The sequence below is a fragment of the Miscanthus floridulus genome, chromosome 9 (assembly GCF_019320115.1).
Source record: "Miscanthus floridulus cultivar M001 chromosome 9, ASM1932011v1, whole genome shotgun sequence".
Lineage (NCBI taxonomy): Eukaryota > Viridiplantae > Streptophyta > Magnoliopsida > Poales > Poaceae > Miscanthus > Miscanthus floridulus.
The window spans coordinates 26825448-26848722 of record NC_089588.1 but is presented as its reverse complement, the minus strand read 5'-3'; the positions used below and the strand labels follow the sequence as shown (position 1 = coordinate 26848722).

Sequence of the window (23275 nt, the reverse complement as noted above, 5' to 3'; positions counted from 1 at the left end):
GGGAAGTTTGTAGATGTTGTATCATAGTTTTGGCTATCTTGTAGTTTAGCTTTGTTTTGGCTTTTGTATCATAATTGCATTGCATAACATCATGTATGATAGAGCATATTTGAGCTTCATGATTATAGCTATTGAAATAAAACTATGCTCTCTTTGGTATGTTCTGTGCGTACATGATATGTGCTTGAAGCTTAGGCTCTCTTTAATCACTTGATACATGTTATGAGATAAGCTTGTTTTATAACTTGTGAACATAATTAACAAAGGATGAAACATGAAAATCTGTTTACTGCTGAGATTGGCAACTAGCTTGTGTAGGATGTGTTGAAATCCCCTCTACTATCATTTATATGCTAGGTTTCAAGCTTGGATGTGTAGGATGTGTAGTAGTTCTTGTAGCATATACATTAAACAGAAAGAAGTTACGATATTATGGCAGCAGTATCTAAAATGTTTTCTACATGTTACTTTTATGTCTATAACATAAGTATTTTTCTAAAAAATACATTTTAAGTAGAAACATTATGTTGAAAATCCTATAAATTGACATGTATTCCGGAACCAGGGTAATGGAGTGGCATTTTGTTCAGTAATGTGGCAATATGCAAGGGAATGAATAAATGACATCTTCTATTACTAAATAGGCATTTTTGACTTTCTGTGTGCCTAAAAAAAGATAAATACATCTTACAGCCATATTCGGAAGTGTTTAATTGAGTTCTTTGTTCCAACTTTCGCCGTGTGTTGTGGTTTGTTGTTGCCTTCGTTTCTCGACATGTTGGGGTCTTATATTTTTGTTGTAAAATGGCCAGCCTAAAATTTTACTCCTTTTGATTATAATAACAATTGTAGCTCCCATGGTTATTTTCCAAAAATTAAAAAAAGAAGGCGATAACATTTGAGGCTCTACCATGGGGTGCAGATCCCACAACTAGAAAGGAGCCACAGTACGGTGGCTTAGATCCCACAACTAGAAAGGAGCCATGGCGTGGATTCACGTGACGTCACTGTGGTTCCTTCTGCTGCCCTTGTGGGTTAGTTGATGTTTCCGTTTCTGGATTGCTATGACATTTGTGTTTAGGCACTGCTAATGCACACAAGGTCTTTATCTATTTCAGTGAAGCAGCCACGATAGAAGAAGCCTAGCTTCATCGCAATTTGGTTTATAGTTCGTAAATTTTGAAAAAAAAAATCTACTGCTAGAAGCCGGAGACAGAGGCACGATGGCATTATTTCAGCTTTATTTTCATTTTTCCACCAGTGCAATCAGTTCGAAATGGACTAAGACTGAAAGTAACCTCGTGTATAAAGAGCCAAAAATCGAAAATGTAGTTTTGACGACATGCATGTTCGCAATAACGTATGATATCTTCATGCATGTTTTGTTTCTAGACATGTTAGGTGTTTACTAATAAGGTAGCTAGGTGATGTTTTGAGCAGCAAAGCAATCCGCCCGAATGTCATATCATCATTGATTCATCAGCCATGGTTGAGAAAACAAATGCAGCCAAGAGAACAACAAACAAGAGTGTGATCACGCACCACCGATATAGACGGTCATTGATGAGCTCGTCGACCGACTGAAAGACATTTTCCATTTATATATACTTCTAGCTAGTCCCGTCGTCTGCTCGGGTGTCGATGCCTATATATAGTCCCACCTGAAACAAACCATTATTTGTTTCTCCCAACGAATGAACAACAAAATCAAATAATATTTATATTATATATACAGATGTATAGATATTAAAAAATACTATTGGAAAGAACATTATTTATATATACTCCCCTAGCTATGATAATATTTTTTATTACTTGCTTTTGTATAAAGTATTTAAATAAATAACTAGTGCTATATTATATGTTGGACAGAGAAATTTTCCCCTAGCTGTGGTATGGTTTGGAACTGCTTTTGTTAATTTCTACTCCCTTTTTGAGTCACAAATAAGTGATGATTTAGATATTGACATGGCCTTCAAAACATAATTTTGGTTACTACTTTTTCAAATAAAGTTTAATTAAAACATAGCAAATATACATTTTACAAATCTATATTTTAAAGCTAATCCAATATTGCTATAATTTCAAATATCAAAAACACAACACACCAAGTAATATATATGAAACAAAAGTATAAAAGTGTTAACTTAGGAAAACGTGCAGAGTCACTCACTCTTCTGTGAATAGAGGGAGCAATAACACTAGTAAAAGAAACGGTAATCTCATCTATGGAATATTTTTTTGTCATGAAAACATTTGCAAGTTCGAGATGTCAATTATTCCGATAACTAAAAGAATGTTTGAGATAACACTTATATCACACGGTTTGGAACCGTGTACGACATTTTGTTTCTCTATGTTTACTGTCTGATATGTTTGGTTCTAGAGTTAGAAAAAAAGCTACCGAAGCAGCAAAATTGTGCTCTAGAAAAAAGTAAATTTTGAAGCACCAACTAGACCCACAAAAGGGGCCGTCCCATTTTTTCTGAACCACAAGGGTTAGGTTTTAGAGGCAGAAAAGATTTTTAAAAATAGGCTGTTGTGCCTAACAACTCCATAAGATTTATCATTTTTTGAAGCTATGTTTTGAACTTAACATATATCAGACCTCCATAGTTGAAGCTATCTAAGGAGATGAGAGGGAAATAAGGCGGAAAACTAAAAATGTGGATGAAAAAGAATATAAAGTAATTAGTAACTAAAGTTTATCACTACTGTAGAGAAAAGGTAAGAAAATGTTTGTATAATAAGTATTGTTTTAAGTATACAAAGATCATGCATGCCACTATGCAGACCATATATTTATATACTCCGTCCATCCTAAAAAGACGACATATATTGTTTTCCGAGAAGTCAATTATAATTATGATTAAGTTTATAAACAATAGTATCAACATTTATGTTTCTAAATAGGTGAACTATGAAACATATTACATGACAAATCTAGCGATATTTATTTTCTATCATAAATGTTAGTACTTTTATATAGATTTGGCAAAATTTGAAATCTATTGACTTCTTAGAAACCAAGATGTGCACTTTTTGGGGGCGAGGGAGTACATGGAAGCATGGATAGCAACGACAATAATAATTCCCATTGTTTTGGAATCATGAATACATTTCTTAGAAAGAGATTTGCTGCAGTGCTCAAAAGGAACCACTAATAATTCCCAATGAGAAGCATGGATACCAACGACCATAATAATTCCTGATTTTTTTAGCCATTGATTTTTAAAAGAAAAGATTGTGCAATTGTTTCTGCCCTTTGTGACTGCACATAGCTAACCATGTTTTTAAAAGGTTCTCAGCTAATGATCTGACAAAATTTAAAGGAAAACAGGACACAAACAAATTTAAAGATTTACACATACCAATGAGAATATCAAGGATGCTAAATTATAATTGTGTTGAACATAGTTCAGAATTCATATAGAATATAAATTTGCATTCATAGAAGCCGTGGGTCTATTTAATTGTTCAGCACATTATGAAGTTGTGAGCTATTCATACCTGGTAAAATTAAATATAAAAACAGAAAGCCAAACCCTAAATCCGTAGCTAAACAGGCCACAAACAGCAAGCCACAAAGCTCCCATGAATTCTGGAAATCAAAGATCCTTGAGGCACACGGGTGGGCCTAATCTGCAAAGAAAATAAAACAAAAATTCAGTCAACGCAATGGATCGGAGTTAGCATAGGAAATCAAATTCTCCCGTTGCATCGGTCATTCTCAATGGGGTTCATGCCGATGTGTTATCACTAATAATCTAATAATCCAGGTACCAACAACACTAGCTATACAATACTGTATGATATGATAATTTAACAAGGTTTTATGAAACTGTACCTGGTTTCTGGCGAGACAGCATTATTGCGCCCTTTCAGTTGAGGAGACTGTCGATATTATAATGTCAGATGTGAATGCGATGGCTTTGAGAGGTTGCAAGAACCAACAGGCGTGAGTGTGTGAGGTACGAGGTGCTGCAACAAAAACAAGGACCACCCTGCTTGTACAGGAACTATATATACACAACCATATTATGGATGCTTTTCTTTTCATACGGCTGGATGCATGGACAAGTAAGGAATGATGCTCCATTATCTTTTGATGAGAAAGCTCGGCATGCATGCCATGTTATGATGCGATGACGCAGACCACAAGCAAAGGAACAGAGGAGGACACTGCTTTTCACCTCATCAATCAGGATATAAAGGAAAGGTAAAGAAATGCTCAAGCAAAGACCATGTATGAAATCGAATAAACAGGTAAAATGACATGGATGAAAGCAAAGTTAAGGGACCTTAAAAGGCGCGATGGGATGGATGCTGGGTAAGGGCCTGGCGCATCAGGTAGTCAGAGACTTTGCAGTAGCCAAAGTACTCCTAACTCTCTTCTGCAGCTAGCTGCTTGATGTCTTCCGGCAGCGGTGTGTCCAGCAGGGTTCTTGCCAAATCCGTGAGGATAGCAAACACCAACCGATGCTGGGCTGTAGTGCTGCTTGCTGCCGCGGCGGATGGGAGCCTGTGCGCTCGAACAAGAGCCTAGAAAAAGTGGGCAGAAATGAAACTGCCGGTCCAATTCCGAAGATGCATATCATCGGCCGCTCCTTCCTCCACTCCACCACCTGTTTTAATAACGGAACAGAGTTCTAGCCTCTAGTGTCTGAGTATGTTACACAGCTGGTTGTCAAAGATACAAACCAAGGCCATAAAGCACACACACGCACGTCTAAGAGAGATAAAAAAAAGCAACACACAGTTCAACTCAACTAGGAGCAGGGCTAACAACGAAAACAACTAGGCTTCAGTACGATTCCTGAAGCTCCACCCAAACTTCGCAAAGACGGTGATAATCACAGTTTCCAGCTCCTGGAACTCATCTTGAACAGTGGCCGTCCTTCTTATGCAGCATGGACCACTGTATGATCCAGTACATCGCCCTGCGATAATCACAGTTTCCAGCTTCTAGAACTCATCTTGAACAGTGTGCGTCCTCCTTATGTAGCATGGACCACTGTCTGATCTAGTACGTTGCCCTGAAAATTGCTTGTACACAAGTATTAGGCTTAGCCTTGTTAAATACCATATCGTTTCTATTCAACCATATCGCCCAATAAAGTGCAGCGGCTCCTAGCAAGATTTGGTTTCTGAGCTTAAGATTTAATCCCAATAGACAAGAACCACACAAATTAGCAATGTTAGTAGGAGGTTGAATTCCAAAAGTGATATGCACAGTATTCCAAACAAAGCTCGCAAAGTGACAATCAAAGAACAAGTGTTGGATAGTTTCAATAGAACAGAGACAACACTTGACATTTCCTTGCCAATTCCTTTTTGCCAAGTTATCTTTGGTGAGAGTGACACCCTTAAGTAAGTACCACAGGAAAATCTTAATTTTTAGCTGTATATGTAATTTCCAAATTGGACCTTTAACGGGAATAACTCCTTGCCGGATTAGAGTTCTATACAAGGATCAGACCGTGAACCTGCCATTCTTTCTGTGGTTCCACTAGAAAAATCTTTTCCATTTGTGAGGTGAACTAGAACAATTTTTAACACTAAGTCAAACCAAGAGATCCGATTTTCATTAACCAATCCTCTTCTAAATGACACATTAAGTGGTATAGTCCTTAGGACATTTGCCACCATGTCGTCTTTCCTCCTCACAATTTTATATAAATTAGGATATACCTCTCTAAAAGGTTTGTCTCCTAACCAAATGTCTTCCCAAAATCTCATTTGCTCCCCACTTTGCACCTTAAAAAAACCGCATGCAACAAAACCTTCCTTTGCCTTCATAAGGCCAACCCAGAAATGAGAATCCCTAGGTCTGTGTGGCAATTGCATTAGGGATACTAGACAAATATTTCCTTCTTAGAAGATTTTTCCATACCCCATCCTCACTAACAAACATAAACAACCACTTGCTCAGAAGACATCAATTTTTGAATTTTTAAGTTATGAATTCCTTATCCTCCAAAATCCCAGATGGTATTTCTTTTTGTGCTCATCGCATTGCCAAAAAAGAGAGCGATAGTAATCTAATTTTTGAAGGACTCCTCTAGGGACTTCAAAAAAAGATAGCATTAACATGGCTATGCTAGTTACCACAGAATTAATCAGGACAAGTCTCCCACCGACCGAAAGTAATTTTCCTTTCCAACTACTGAGTTTCCTCTGAAACTTCTCCTCAATGCAAGCTCAATCCTTATTGGAATGTTTGTTATGAGCCATACGTATCCCTAGATACCTGAAAGGGAAACCCACTAGCTTGCACCCAAACAGCCTTACATATTCCTGCACCCATAACAAAAGAGCTCACTTTTGTGAAAATTAATGTTTAATCCTGATAATTGCTCAAAGGTACTAAGCACAAGCTTGAGATCTTTGGCTTGGAGTGTGTCCTGATCCAAAAAAAATGGTGTAATCCGCATATTGCAGGATAGAAAGACCATCATCAACCAAATGACGGACAACTCCCCTAAATCTTTCATTAGACTTTGACCGGAAAATCAAGGTTTCTATATATCCTCAACTAGATTAAACAAGATAGGTGACAAGGGATCTCTTTGTCTTAAACCTTTTCTTGGTTTAGAAAAAATATCCTACCTCATCATTAACTCTGATGCTAACACTACCTCCTCTCACAATTTGATCAATCCATTTGCACCACAGTGGTGAAAAGCCTTTCATCCTTAAAGTCTGTTGAAGAAAGGACCATTTAACCTTGTGGTAGGCTTTCTCAAAGTCTAGCTTTAAGATCACCCCATCTAACTTTTTCCTATGTATCTCAAGAATGGTCTCGTGTAAATTAACCACCCCTTCCAAAATATTCCTACCCTTCATGAAATCCGATTGTGATGACTGGATCACCTTTTGAGCCACTACGGCTATGAGGTTAGTCATCACTTTTGTAAATACTCTAAAACTAACATTCAGCCAGGGGCAGAGTCTGGAAGTTAATTTTTTAAATGTTAGGGGGCAGTGTTAAATCTTAAAAATTATTTGAATTTCAAAAAAAAATCAGTGGAGATTTCATGTTCATAGGGGGCCTGGGCCCCTGCTCTCCCCACCTTGTCTCTGCCCTGCATTCAGCAAACAGATGGGTCTGAATTGTTGGATCTAGGCAGCCTCTTTTTGCTTTAGTAGTAATGTAATTACACCAAAGTGGAGGCTAAAAAATTGGAGGTTACTCTTATGAAATTCAGAAAAGAGGGGCATAAGGTCCACTTTTATTACTTCCTAGAAAACTTGGTAGAACTCAGTCGGGAATCACTAGGCCTAGAGCTTTATTATGCTCCATTTGAAAAATAGCCTCCTTAACTTCCTTCTCTATAAAATCTATCATTAAGACTTCATTTTCTAATTGAGAAACTTGTGGAATGTCACCCGACACAGACTCTACCATGGAAAAAATATTACTAGCCGGTTCTCCAAAGAGACCTTTATAGTAATTGGTGATGAATTTTTTAAGATTTTCATCACCCTCAATTAATTCTTCATCTTGTTCTAAACGGAAAATCCCCATTCTATGCTTCCCATTGGCCACTAAGTGGAAATACCTAGTACTACAGTCGCCAGATAACAACTTAGTTATCTTGCCTCTTTGGTACCACTTGACTTCTTCGTCCCATAAGAGAAGAGCTAGCCTCTCTCTATAGTTACTTTTAATATCAATTTCCATACTACTTAGTGGCTGCTGCTTCGCTTTTTCATCGAGCTCCTCAACTTTCCTAATTAACTCGGCCTTTTCTTTCTTGTAATTGCCACTAACATTCTTGGTCGAGCCCCTTGAAAACTATCTAAGCCTTTGTATCTTAAATTGCCATCTCGGAAGAGGAGTATTGCCTCTCCACTCCTTCCAGACCTTGTCAACCAACTCAAAAAAATCATCCCTTAATAACCAACCAAGTTCAAACTTGAACATTGATTGTTTATTTCCATGAGTGCCATTACCAGTGTTTAAAAGCAACGAAGTAAGATCTGATATTTCCCTTGTCAACGGTAGAGGCCTGGGGATATTTCCCTTGTCAATGGTAGTGCCATTACCAGTTCAAGGTATATTCACAGTGCTATCACTAGAGATTAGCACCGAGTTACACAATAGAGAGGGTGTGAAGTTGTTTCAGAGGTAAAGAAGGCACTAGAATTCTCCAGTGCACCACTAGAGTAATGCAACAAATATTGGTTATGGAGAAGGGTGCCTCACCAGAAAAAGCATCAGAGAACCATATAATAATGACTAGTTCTGACTTGTGTTAATTGGAGGTCACTAGAATTCTCTAGTGCTGAACCCGAGAAAGCACCAGAGAAATCTTGTGTATTGATTTTGGCTGAGTGGGTTTCCGCCGCCTAGTTTGAGAGCTTGGCCTATATATACTCTATCCTCTCATGATTGTGGGGATTCTTCAAAGCCAACAGCAATTAGTTACATATGTTTGATTCCAAGATAGTAATTTGGCGTATTTGAGTGATCAGGACTCTTAAATGAAGATTAAGGACTATGTTAGTGTTTAGAGAGTAGCAAGTGTGAGTCCACTCTTATCATTATGTGCTTGTTACTCTTGATGATCAACATCATCTAGATGACTTGGTGGTGTTTAGGCTCTTGGTGATGTCCTGATGGCATGTGTGAGAGGCCTAAAAAGGTATGCACGGTCGTGGTGATCCACTGTACAAAAGTGGAGAAGAATCAACCAATGGTCCATGCGTGGATCAAGAGGGAAATAGACCCTCGCGCGAGTGCCTCAAAGAGGACTGGTTGGGAGTGTTGACTATCTAATACCCCAGAAAAATTTCACATTACTCCTAACCTAGGTACATTCCGCATTTATGTTTATGCAATTTACTATTGGAGAGCCCATATGGTACATGGGCCGAAGTCTCTCCCTAGAAAAGGCCTAACTTTTGCTAATGTAGTGACATGTAAAACTCACCCTCACGATTGCCTATATATATTTTCTAAGGGCATTGGTGCAAGAGACTCTCACCCCCCCCCCCACCCACCCCACTCATTTGCTTGTTTCAAACTCTAATGTATCCTCTCTCTCCACCTGCGAGTTCTCTCCTCTCTCCTCTCCCTCTCAACCTGTTCGGGACCCTTGTCCCAACGTTCACATTCCTAAAATTGTCATGCTAGTGTAGGGTTCAAAACATTGTATGGCAGGCATATAAAATTCTTGTTAGGCACAAGTGATGATTTAGCTAGAGTATAGTTTTTATTTTCATGAAAAAAATAGATTGGATTAATTTACTCTTTTTTAGCATCTTGATCGTTAGCAATTCTGAGTGCCCGTGTCATCCCATTGCGTTTTGCCACACTACTAAAATGGAGCAATAAAGCATCATCTGACCGAAACTAAATAGCAGCAATAAAGTTGTTTCAGAGTCTTGTAGCCCGGACTATCCGATAGATCTGTTGAGTAGAAGCATTGCCTCAACATGAACCTCTTGTGGAGTTGATGAGGTCAGCACCATGTTGTCATCATCACTTTTGCGTGTCTCATGCTCCTCTTTGCTCACGCTCTTTTTCCTGCTCCTTGTTGACATTTCTTAGCATCACTCTTTACTAAGTTGTCATCCCTAGCATGATGCCAGAAATGCGTTGTTGGTAATTATAAATGACACTTGAAAACTTAGAGGAAAATTATGTATATATATACACACACTTATGATAAAATCACTCTCATGCTATGGTAGGGGTAAGTCAAGGGATAAATAAATGATAAGTGTAAGGTAATAATGGTATTTCAGAGATAGAAATAGAGACTCATAAAATGTAGTACGGCTAAGCAGTAGATCGTTAAGACCAAAAGATTTCTAAGTCATTCCTTATTTACTAAGTCTTTTGTACACCCTAATATATACACTCTCATCTATAGTATAACTAACTTTGGATCTATGCATAAGGAGCATTACTAAGGAAGATCAAGAACAGAGCTTGTCTCCCTTCACAACCGAGTTCTACTTGCTCTACAAATGGGGAGTGGACTACAAAAGACTCAACGGGAGTGTCACATCCATGATCTATCACATGACCCAGAGTGTAGAATGCATCCGCAGGCAAAAATATCTAAGCACCATGCTTACATAGTGTCGACCACTTAACTCACTCGAGTACTGAACTAAGAGCTTTGCGAACATATGCATAAATTCATCATCAATCATAACTATACCAAGCATATATCTAGAGCAAACTAGGAACACAATAAATAGCAACATAATATTGAAGTAGCACAAAGTCATAAATATAGAGATACAATGACTATACCAGACTCTAGACGGCAGATCCAGAATCCGGAGCAATGGCCCACACTCTACTTGAACCTTGCTAGCTAGCCTATACTAGAAACTTAAAGAATTGGAGCTCTACTCTCTTCTCTCTGGAAACCCTAATTTCTGGTCTAAACTTGACTTATGGTAGCATGCTCTAAAGGGGGGCAGGGACTGGTTATATAGGCTGGAGCATCCAACGTGAACCCTCGGATCAAACCAACTTGAATAAACAGTGTAGATGCATCCTAGGAGGCGATGGAGGAACCGACGTTGAAGCAGAGGCTGACAGGTGGGCCCAGAGGGCTAGGTGGCCTATAGGTGGGGCCGAGCGACCCCACCTGTCATCCTCTCGCCCTCTGCTTCGGTGACGTGGCTTCTAGAGTCCTCTGGAACCTTCTGGAGTAGTTTTCGCCACGGATAAGCGCAATTTAATTTGACATTTTGATCCCTCTTGACGGTTTTCTAAAATAACACTGTTGAAAGCAAAGATTCTCCAAAACTCGTGGAAGTTGTCATTTTAAACCCCTAAGTCTATGTTGGTGATCATTTTCATGCATTATTTCAAGTTATATTGAAGTTTGTAATGAATGATAACTACCGTCAACAAACTCCCCTAAGCTTAACCTTTGCTAGTCCCTGAGCAAAGCTAAACTTATCAACGGATCAGAAGTTTAGGATCTTTAAAAACATTGTAGCAACTCCTCACAAGTACACATGCGTTCAAACAAGAATTCTCCTCTGGATTAGAACAAACTGGTCTGACTTTCAAACTTACCCATATTACCTTCAACTATGGGGCTTGTAGCCTTCACTTGGGTCTTGACCAATTGAAAGACAGAACGATTAAGTCAAGCACTATGTTTCAAGTTCTTTGTTCAACCAATATTCCAAAGTTTTTGCATGTTTTCAAAATAAAACTCAGAGATTCCATTGTCTGACACTCTCAAATCTCTCAAAATATGTGGTATTTGTGGATCCTCACCAAGGTAATAGTAACATTATGCCTTTGTTTTCCAACATCTAAGGCTTATGTGGAGCTCATAGGAATGGTGAAAGCATGAAAGAGCATACTTGCAATACATATATTGTAAAATCAAACCTCGAATCCAAAGAGAGTTGAATCAAACAATCAAATCGAGATGTGCATGTGTGTGGAATATATGGTGGATAGATATGGTGGCTAATCTAATTCTACTATGCTCCATGAAAACATATCTCTCTTTTGATACTTAGAAATATTTGCAAGAAAACATGGGCTATCTTATTCATCTCTCTTTTTTTAGGCGGGCATCTAAGTACCCATTATTTAAATTATCTCGGACACTTGTCCATTTTTTTCAACGCTTTTTTTATGAATAACTTTTGCATAGCCCATGCTTCTTTTCTGCATAGTAATTGTTGGAGAGATAGTAACAAGAACTTGGAGCATCTATTTGGTGGAAACCTATGAAGCATATTTTTTGTGTTTTCTCCCAGTGTAGGAATAAAACATTTTTGATGGACCTAGATGGAAAGCATGCTTTTGCGCCTACTCCCAATGTAGGAGTAGTGCATATGTGGGTGGTGTGTACGTGATCTTGATTTTAAGAGCATGGCAAACCTCTCATAAGGGTCAACAAAGCTTGACTAAACTCAATGCAAAACAAGTAACATATGAGTAGAAGTTTTCCTAGCCTAAATATAAGCATGTGTGGCTCTAGTAGGAATTCACACTTTGTCATACAAGATCTCATCATGTAGATTTTTTATATTTTTCAAAAGATAAATCTCTAGAACTTTAGTATCACTTGGAACAAGATAAATAGTAGCTCAGACCTTCTCATATCATATCCGTCAATTACCTAGACCTATCAAGCATTGCTACCTACGAGTTTCAAGTTCAGAGCAAATTCTCATGTTAAATCAATTCTATCCAAAACTTGGCAGAATTCAAGGTTGAAAACTAGGTACTTGAAAGAAATTATAACAGAGCATCTATTCATCATTTCTATCATGTGAGATCATCTTCAAGTTCTTTTTATTCATTTAGCTCTTAAAAACAAGACAAAAAACTAAAGCACACCTTAAGCAAATTAAACTTAAAGCAAACTATACACACTCTTTTTGTTTGGTTTTTTAGATCACTCCATAGTAATATATATATAAGATAAAGGCAAATTTTTATTTTGTTTTCTTAGTTATGCATTTTTTATAATACAAATTTGAAAATAATAAAATACAAGAAAGAAAAACTTACCTGAAGCAATGGGGGCTCCTCCCCCAAGCTGGTTGTTGCTATGGTCTATCAGAAGGACGGGTCGATGTTGAGACCCTGGAATAAATACTGCTAATTCTAGTTCTCTTGCTCCTGGTGATGCTGGATGGCGACAAGGCATTGTCCTGCTTCTTCTTGCCACTGAGAATGTTGGTGCAGAGTGTTCTGAATCTCATGCTGGTTCTCTTCAATGGTGGTGAGCCTGATGTCGAAGCGAGCATGTTCCATCTGTTGCTAATGGTAACCCATGGGTGGTGGATGGTGGCCCATGTGTTGGTCGTGGAAGCCACAAGCAGAGAAGGACATGCGTCCTCCCTGGTAGCCGCTGGAGACCTCCTCATAAGACTGCTGCTGGTAGTAGTCAAAATTGTTGTCCTGCCATTGCCCACTTGAGCCCTGTTACTTGGAACTCTCTGAATGATGCGGAGAAGGCTGCTCCCACCCAGCATGTCCAGGTTGATGCATATGGGAAGATCCCGGCTGGTCCCAACCTGCATGCACAGGATGGTGCACCTAGGAAGGCCCTGCTTGATCAAATCCTGTGTAGCCAGTGAAGGCAGGGCCTTCTGGAATGGGGTCGTCTCCACGGTACCGAGGCTGCGAGTTGCAAGTGATCCTTAAAGAGGCACTCCTGCGAGGTGCTTCCTCCTTTCTCTGTGGCTTGTAGTAGGGCTCGATCGTAGGCAGGAGTGAGGACAAAATCCTGGGTCTTTAGCTTCTTGTAGAGGTTCTTCTCCCTATCTCCCCGGAGCTTGAGCTGCATCTCTTGCAGAAGAACGTTCCTTTCCATGGGGGGCGATCGAGATGGTGCTCCAACAGCTAGAGACGGCGGATCGACCTCCATGTCGGTGCTTGCTCGGGATGAAGAACTCCTTGTTGAACGGAACGACATCGCCCACTTGAGCTTGCCGGCAATCTTGGTCATTTTCCTGCAAAATGGACACAACACAACTCATGGAATGGGATTAGGAAAAATAAAAATGTTAGCGGTTAGCCGTCCAGAGTCAGTAGTTTAAGGGTTAGTCGTCCAAAATTACCTGATGAATATTCTAATCAAGATTTTAGCATGAACTCTTTTTAATTCCCTCTCTTGATTTGGACAGCACTACCACTCTTAAACTCTATTTTTCTTTCTCAAATTTCAGTAGCACCTCTCTCTCTCTCAAGATTTTAGCACTATATTCACACCCAAACTTCCTCTCACTCTTTCTTACTCCAACACTACTTCTACCAAGGAAAATTCAACTACGAAATTTTGAACTGAAATTTTGAACTCAGGAGATAGAATTGTGTTGTGTTGGAGGCCAAGAGCAGCAAGGAAGGAGTGGGATTTATAGAGGGGCAGGTAGCAGGCCAGCCGGCCAAGTGGTGGGGCTGGCCAGCCCCACATCATGGCCAAATGGCCTCTGCATTTTCCTAGTGGATCTTTACTTCACCCTTAAGCAAAATATCAGCTCCGTCGATGCTTCTTTCGGTGGAGATATGACAGAATGGAGTTGAGTGGGAATGGAGGTGAATAATGGAGGTTGAGTGGAGATGGAGGTGATGGGTGGTGGTTGAGTGGGTCCCATGTGTCTCCCATATTTCTACCGTATATATGTATAAAAATGCAATGCAAAAAAAATTCAAAAACATAGGAGAGTTGCGCATCATTATATTAAGAAGATAATAAAATAGGATAAGAACCCATACAACACAACACACAAAAACCACACACAACTCTACACACACGCACTACACTACTGCTGCTAGAAAAAACTAACACATCTGTGACATAAAGATCACGACCAAGGTAGACAGGGCTCTAACCACCCAGAGCGAGGGCATTCAAGAGGGATAATCCTCGAGTCCCCACCAAAGACCACGACCTTCTTTCATCTTTAGCTATAGCAAGTGCGCCTACAACATTTGGGGCTGATCCATCAAAGATGCATTTGTTGCGTTGTGTCCATAAGGTCCAAGCTCCAAGGATTATGAGAGAGTTGGTTCCCTTCCTTAACATATCACTAGCAGCATTGCTCACTTTCTCCCACCAAAAATGGAAGGATGTTTCTGTCGGTTGTGGGGAAAAGGCTTGGAGTCCAATCCGAGAGAAGAAGCAGAACCAAAACTCTCTTGCAAAGACACAGTGGACTAAGAGGTGATCAATAGTTTCCATAGCCTAGTCACACAAAGGACAGCGCTCAGGATGAGGGAGCCCATGGCGTGCAATGCGATCTGCAGTCCAACATCGATTCTGAGCAACCAACCAAACAAAGAAGCGGCATTTGGGCAGTGCCCAAGTCTTCCAGATTCTCTCATAAGGCTCAAAAGATGTAGTCCCCACAAAAAATCCCTTGTATGCAGTCTTGGCCGAATATTGCCCATATGATGAAAACTGCCAAATATGTCTATCTTCAACATCCGGTTGCAAAAAAAAATCAGATAGGACATCCCATAGGTGGAGATAATCAATAATTACACCTACTGTGGTGGCCCCTTTCATGTCAGCAATCCAAGACTAGTTGGTGAGGGCATCCTGGACAGTTCATTGTTTGATCCTCCTTTTAGGAATGATGGCAAAAAGACAGGGCGCAAGATCTATGATACATTGTCCATGGAGCCAATGGTCTGTCCAAAATAGGGTTTTTGTGCCATCTCCTACTTTGGAATAAACAGACACTTTGAAGAAGGCTCTGACTTGCTCTGGGACATGGATTGGAAGATTAGCCCATGGGCGATGCGGCTCTGTTTTTTGTAACCAGACCCATCTCATTCGCAGTGCCCAACCCAGAGATTTAAAATCTGAAATTCCTAAACCTCTAAGTTCTTTAGGGAGACATACCTTAACCCAAGCAACGAGATAGTTCCCTCCTTTTGCATCTCTGCGGCCTCTCCAAAAGAACCCACGCCGAATTTTATCCACTTATCTAATAGCCCAAGGTGGGAAATCAAAAGCCATAACTAGATAGATGCGCATACCAGTGAGCACAAACTGAACTTGAACCTTTCTTCCGACCTTGGTCATCAAATCCGCTTTCCAGCCAGGAAGCTGATCAGCAATGCGATCAATAATGGGCTGAATTTGTTCCTTGGTGAGCTTCATCAGAGAGAGAGGCAATCCCAAATATTTGCATGGGAAGTCTGTGAGTGCACAGGGCAGCAGGTTTTGCACTGCTGAAAGCTCCGCGTCACCACATCTGATGGGCAACACATTGCTCTTTTGTAAGTTTGTCTTGAGCCCTGTTGCTTCTCCAAACAAATTGAGGATACCCAAAGTTACATCAATGTCCCCAGCTTCTAGATGGAGGAACATAACCACATCATCCGCATAAATAGATATTCTGTGTTGTAAGCTGCGCCTAGACAGTGGCTACAACTAGCCATCATTCTAGGCCTTCGAAATCATGTGCCCCAATACATCCATAACCAAGATAAACAACATCGGGGAGAGGGGGTCACCTTGCCGCAGCCCTCGTCGATGAGAAATATGATCACCCGGGATCCCATTTAGCAAGACTTGAGTTGACGAAGAGGATAACAGCCCACTGATTATATCCTGCCAAATCTATCCAAAACCGAGCTGCTGCAAGATCTCAAGTAGGAAGGGCCAGGACATGGAATCAAATGCCTTTGAAATGTCCAACTTGAGTAGAATTCGGGGCTACTTTTGTTGATGTAGGAACCTCGCTATCTACTGAACCAACATGAAATTATCTTGTATAAAACACCCTTTTATGAAGGCGCTTTGGTTAGGAGAGACAATCTGTTGCAGCCTAGGTGCAAGGCGATTAGCAAGCAGCTTTGTGATTAGTTTGGCGAAACTATGGACCAAGCTTATGGGCCTGAAGTCTTTGGGCTGTTCCGCACCTTATTTTTTGGGGAGGAGGGTGATATAGGTTGAATTGAGAGTACCAAAATTCACCATCTTCCTGCTCCATACCGCTGAAATTGCCACCATAATGTCTTCTTTTATAATAGCCCAGCAGGATTTATAGAAATGACCTGTGTACCCGTCCGGCCCTGGGGCTTTATCTGAAGGTAGCTGCTGGATTGTCCTCCACACCTCATCTTCAGTGAAGGGAAGTTCAAGCTCTGACATATCTTGTGCATTAATTCCCAAATCAGCCAAGTTGATCGTGTGCTCCCTTGTTGTACAGGTTCCCAGCAGATTTTCATAAAACTAATCAATGACTGCAGCCTTGTCCTCATGGCTAGTGCAAACCCGTTCTCCCGCAATAAGCTTACCAATAAAATTCTTCCTTTTTTGGTGTTGGGCGTGCATATGGAAGAGTCTTGTATTAGCATCACCCTCCTTGAGCCAACTAATCCTTGAGCGTAAGCGAGCCATTGTACGCTTGAGGGATGCTAGGCCTAAGCTGTGCTTCTTCAAATTGTTCTTGAGCCATAATTCTCCAGGAGAAAGCTGCCGGTTGTCTTGAGCGATCTCGAACTGATGCAAAATTTCTCTTGCCAAGGCAAGATAAAAGCTAACTTGGCCCACCACCTTATCACTCCAACTCTGCAGGCCCTTGGTAATAGCTTTAAACTTCTTGTTTAGAGTTATAAAAGGGCACGGGCCAGCAGGGGTTGAAGCCCATGCTGAAGTGACAGCCTCCTGGAACCCGTCGAGTTTGGTCCAAAAGTACTCAAAGTGAAATCTAGGTCATCCTGGTCTATTATCTTGGAGGCCCAGCAGAAGAGGGCAATGATCAGAATCATCTGAAGCCATACTCTGAAGCAAGCAGTTGGGAAATTTCTCCTCCTAGTCGACTGAGCATAGCACTCGATCCAATTTCACCAAGGTTGGAGAGTTTTGCTGGTTTGACCATGTGTACTTGCGACCATGCAGGGGTATCTCTTTGAGAGCCAAATCATTGATGAACCTTCTAAAACGACCCATCATTGCCCTAATATAATTAGCATTATTCTTGTCCTAATCTCTGTAGATTAGAGTAAAATCCCCAGCCACCATCCATGGTCCCGGACATGCTGCATGAATATCCCTTAACTGCTGCAGAAACTGAATTTTGTCATCATTGCCTTAGGGTCCATACACACTGGTCAACCACCATGAAGGCCCATTTTCTGTAGAGAACTAAACTGTTATGCTGTGGTTATCAACCCGCCGAGCTATAGAAACTCCAATACGTCGTCTCCAAGCGATCAGGATTCCTCCACTGGCTCCAACAGAAGGAGCAGCAATGAAGTTAGAGAAATCCAAACCTAGACTAGAGAGAATAATTCTACGAGACATATCTGTGACTTTGGTTTCCTGAATACACACAATGTCCGACCAAGAAGAATCCACAATAGAGCGTATAGAGTCTTGTTTGGAGGTAGAATTTAGACCCCTAACATTCCAAATCAAAAAATTTCCAGGATCCATAAAAACACATTTGAAGCCGACCAACCATAAACTAGAAAGCTATCCCAACATTTCACTCTCAACCCCTCGGCCAAAGTCCTCAGGCAAGGACCACTTGAACAGAGCAGATAGCGCTGGAGGTGTGAATCAGACAAAGGATGTCTAAACAACTTGGCGTAATCATCCTGAACTTGTTGGTCAATACCTTCATTCTCGCCGAGGATGTCCAGTGATCGCTTTGTCCTTCTGCTCAGATTATCCGGCACAAACTCTGCTGCTGCCCCAGCAAGATGGCGACTGTGACGTGGTGTGGCTCCGGACAAGTGGGACTTGTGCCTTCTCTTGTTGATGACTAGCATCGGTAACAGATAGTTTGTACGCCGAGCGAGGCTGTTGAGAAAAGTAGCTTGGGCCTCCAAAGTTGGGGGATTCCTATATGGGGGCAGAGTCACCAAGGGAACTACGACGCCCAGGGTCGGTGAGTGCTACGCAAGTTCCACCAGAGATGAGCCCTCCCCAATATGGGAGCTGGAGGGGACCGAGCATACTTTTGAAGGGAGCACAGCTGCCAGAACCACACCGCGGAAGGAGACCGAGGATCGAGCTGCAATGCCACTACCACATCCCCGGCCGGCGAAGCATCCACCACTGAAGTAACCAGGCATAGGGGCGAGTAGGCCCTACGACGATAGGGAGAGCACTGGTGCTATCGTGGATAGTGTCTAGTGTAAATCTGGAGCGGCTTTGTCATAATCTTGGATTGGGGATTGATTTCAGGTATGGATGGTTGCGGGGGTGTTCGTGGAGAGGCTGGTAAGACCGTCACCTCATCCGAGAAGAATAGGAGTGAGCGTGGTGAAGACGGTCTCTCCGTTGCTTCACTAAGGCCCAGTGCATCCTGCAATTCCCCTGCACCTCAAGGCCTAGCCCATCCAAGCTTTTTGGGAGTCATCTGCAAGTTTGACGCAGGTTCTGTCCCACTGCACAGCAATAACCCAGCATGATCCAGGGACTCAGCCAAAGTCAAATTAACCGCAAGATCTGCAATTGATTTCTGCCAAGTCGAAGGAGCCAGCACGTCTGAACTGCAATTAAGGCCTTCCAAACTGTTGGCCGTTGTTGTCTCCTCGTTTCCAATAATAGGAGCCGTCATAGCTGGGGCTTCATTACTTTGGTGAGCGCCGCTTAGGGGCTCTCACACGTCTTCAATGGGCACATGGGACGCAGCGACTAGTTCCGAGATGACAACCGGTGCAGCGACCACCTCGTGCGAAACGCTCAATGCGGACGAGCCCATAGGTTCCTAGGCAGGTGTGCGTCGTGAGCCGCCATCACCGATCGCACTGCCACCCACCGGACCAGAGCCAGAGGGCGACGACGAAGGAGCAGAGAAGCGGCGCCGCTGTCACGAAGTACCATCCTCCCCACTAGCATCACTGCTGCTATCTCCATGTGGAGGTGGAGGGGGAGGGAAACCTTATGTGGGGTCTTCAGGAAGATGCACGACCGAGGCCTAGACATCAATGGGATATGTCAATAATCTCTTCACTGGAGGGTCTACCACGACAACGGATGGAGGCTCAGCAACCCATAGTTCCTTAGAACGTGGAACTGTGCTCGAATCCGCACACCATACCGAGCACCAAAAGGTGGACAAATCAGTCAACTCCAGGGTATCAAAATGCACGTGATTAATCCAGGCATGAGGACTCAAGAATTGTTCCACTGTTGAAGTTTCCCATACATGAGCAGGGATGCCACGGAGCTCGACGTCGAGCAGACACAGTAAAGTCCGCCCAATTGCACCAGCCAATCTGCTCCATCGTTTGCACAAAAGGCTGAACCTCGGTGAGCGAAGAGGCTGTCGTAGACCGACCAGATGATCCACTGATTCGGCATCCGAGAGAAAGAGGAGGTAACTTGACAAGGGAGGCGTGACGTAGGACCAATGAAACCGCCTTGACATCCATCCTAGTTGCAATAGCCGCCGCAACAGCATTTGCCGGCGCGAGCAGGGCAGAACCAATGACTGTCACGACCACCACCCGCACAAGGTCTTCCTCTGCATGAGCCACCTGATCACTCCAACTGATGATGCAAGGAGGAGGCATCTTAGGGACTAGGGCTTGCATGATAGTCTGAGTTGGGGTAGTATCTAGCACAGGGGCACACTACCGGATTCAGCTTCTTTGTCGAGTGCCTTAGGCACTCGGCAAAGGCTGATATACACTCGGCAAAGGGCGCTCGGTAAACAGTTTATCAGCAAAGACCTCTTTGCCGAGTGCACTTTATCGAGCACTCGGCAAGGCCTTTGCCGAGTGCTAATCTGACACTCGGCAAAGAAAAGTCGCTGTGACGGCAAGCGCCACCGTGACGGCGGCTTTGCCGAGTGTCAAGGTCAAGCACTCGGCAAAGGTCGCCGCTTTGTCGAGCGCCGTTGACTCAGACACTCGGCAAATAGGCGACCTTTGTCGAGTGCCTTGCACGTGGTACTCGGCAAATCTATGATTTTTGCCGAGTGCAATGGCCTTTGCACTCGGCAAAGCATGTTCCTAGGTAGTCACTTTGCCGAGTGTCATGGCAATTGCACTCGGCAAAGTGACTGAAAACAGCATTTTTTATTTGTTTTTTACATCCCATCCAAACAAACAGAAGATATATATAACAAACATCACCAACATCACATATATATCATCAACAGCACATATATATCACCAACACCACATATATATCACAAACGTCACATGTCTCACAATATAACACAAATAAGTTCACAAGTAATCCAAGTGCTCCATCATCTACAACCACAATTGCAAATAGAAGTACCACTAACAACCACAAGTATCATCATCAAGATGGCCAATGAGACTGATTTGGTGAAGGATTCGCTGAAGCATGAGGATCGCTCGATGCCGCCGATTGATTATGCGTAAAGGAGAAGAGATTGCATGTGTGAGACAAGATAAATATATACCATACATGAATAAAACTTTCATACTACACTAGGTTTGACCATAAGCATGAACATACAAACTAAAACATTTATACTCACAGGAGTAGAATAGTGAGGAGGTGGAGGTGGAGGTGGAGCGAATAGCGAAGGTGGTGGAACTACACCCGTAGCGGCGCCAAGACTTTGCATGTACTGAAGAATGTCTGCCATCCTCCGCTGCTCGGCCTCCCGCTCAGCCTCCACCCTCTCCATCTTCGCCTACATCTGCTCCCATATCCTCCTCTCTTGTTCTAGCTGGGCCTACAATATATTCACCCCAATGTTACAATAATGCAAAGGAAAGGTATGAAAAAACCAATGAATGATGAATAAACCAGGAATAACCTCAAGTGCCTCCACCCGGTGGTGTGAAGTGTCCTGCCGAGGTTGTATGGCCAGGCTCGTGCTCGTGCTTCTTGCTCAAATCTGGGAGAGACTAGCAACACCTCCCCACTGTTCTCCAAATACACGTCCTGCCAGGGAGAGTGTGTATCCGGAGAATGTCGATGAAATATGGTCGGCAGTCTACCTAAGGGTATACCCAAGGTAGTAGATTGTCGGCAGACAGATGCGCAAGCCTCAAACAAGACGGTGACGCAAGACAAACACGAGGTTTTATCCAGGTTCGGCCGCCAAGAAGGCGTAATACCTACGTCCTGCGTCTGATTTGTATTGCTGTATGTCAATGAGAGATGTTTTTAGAGGGGTCCCCTGCCCGCCTTATATAGTCCGGGGGGCAGGGTTATAGATTTGGAAACTAATCCTAGCCAGTTACAATTGCCATATGTGGCCGGTTAAGGATTCATATTCTAACCGACCAGGATCTTGCTTGATCGCCAAATCCGCCTTGACTCCTTGCGCGGGACTCCGATCAGGTTGGCTGGGCTGCACGTCGTCTTTTGGTGGACCAGACCCACCGATTTGGGCTGGCCCAAGCTTAGCCGTAAGGGTATAGGGGTTAATACCCCCACAGCTAGTCCCCGAGCACCATGTATTATGCTGCGACACGCCATTTTAACCTTCTCTGACAAGTAAGGCTTGAGTCCTCGACATCTCTGACCACCGTTGTCGCCGGAGAAGTAGGTTGTCCGAAGAATGTATGGTGCTCTTAAGAAAAAAGAAAAAGATTTCTGTCTTGGGAAGTGTGCCCACTTGTATTTCTGAAAAGAAATGGAAGTGAATCTTGAAGCGTAGCGTCCTTGATCATCAGAGGCATAGGGGTCGAAAAACAAACACATTCACCGCAAGGTGAAGTGTGCCCACTTAGTCCCCGAGCCTGGCAGTAGGTGACGTAGGCACGTGGTGCCAGGGTCTAAAAAGAATTCCCAGTTAAGTTGAGAACCCAATTGTCGTACAAGCAATACGAGATGCACCGGCAGGTGCATCGTACCGATGTAGTCCCCGAGCTTGCTGGAAGGCAAAGTATGAGCCTTGTAGCAAGGTCTAAATAAATGTCTCTCAACTGTATGTGAGTACAAATCACATGTAGCCAAGAAGAACGATCTCCGAGCAGTGGTCGGGACAGTCCCCGAGCACGATAGTAATCCTTACAATCAGTCAAAGCATAAGGGTCGATTAAATAAACACATTCACCATAAGGTGAAGTGTGCCCGCTTAGTCCCCGAGCCTGGTAGTAGGTGACGCAGGCACATAGTGCCAGGGTCTAAAAAAGAATTTCCACTGAAGTTAAGAATCCAATCGTTGTACAGACGATACGAGATGCACTGGCAGGTGCATCGTACCGATGTAGTCCCCGAGCTTGCTGGAAGGCGAAGTATGAGCCTTGTAGCAAGGTCTAAATAAATGTCTCTCAACTATATGTGAGTACAAATCACATGTAGCCGAGGAGAGCGATCTTCGAGCAGTGGTCGGGACAGTTCTCGAGCACAGCAGTGGTCGTAGCAGTCCCCGAGTACGGTAATGGTCGGAGCAGTCCCCAAGCACGGCAGTGGTCGGAGCAGTCCTCGAGCACAACAGTGGTCTAGGTAGTCCCCGAGCACAGTAGTGGTCTGGGCAGTCCCCGAGCATTGTAGTGGTCAGGGCAGTCCTCGATCACGGAAGTTGTCTGGTCCATCCTTGAGCACAAGACATGCAGTGAAAAAACGAGCGCCGCTTGTACTATTATTTGGTGTATTTATTTGTCTCCTTACTCTGTCAAGTCCAATCTGACACGTCTGGTCAAAAAAGCAGACAGGTATAGCACGTCACTCTGCCCTCTTACTCTTTCTGGCAAACAGTCACTTGGCACTTGTATGGAGGTGCGTCAGTGTGGGCCCTCTCACATTATCAACGAAGAGGCGCGTACACTGGAAACGAAGGGGTGCGTTTATTGGCGTAGATCTCGAGGTTGTGAAAACAACCGTCTGCGGTGCGTGTGCACGTCTCCCAAGAATCTTGGGCGGACGAA

General features: G+C 42.8%; 1 long non-coding RNA gene across 1 annotated transcript; it reads right to left on the bottom strand.

Moving 5' to 3' along the window:
- Positions 1 to 1583: 1583 nt before the first annotated feature.
- Positions 1584 to 3961, bottom strand: LOC136483208 (uncharacterized). Its single transcript, XR_010765351.1, has 3 exons — positions 3848 to 3961; positions 3511 to 3642; positions 1584 to 1661 (listed from the first exon to the last, which is right to left on the bottom strand). It is a non-coding gene; the product is annotated as an uncharacterized lncRNA (long non-coding RNA).
- Between the last annotated feature and the right edge of the window lie 19314 nt (positions 3962 to 23275).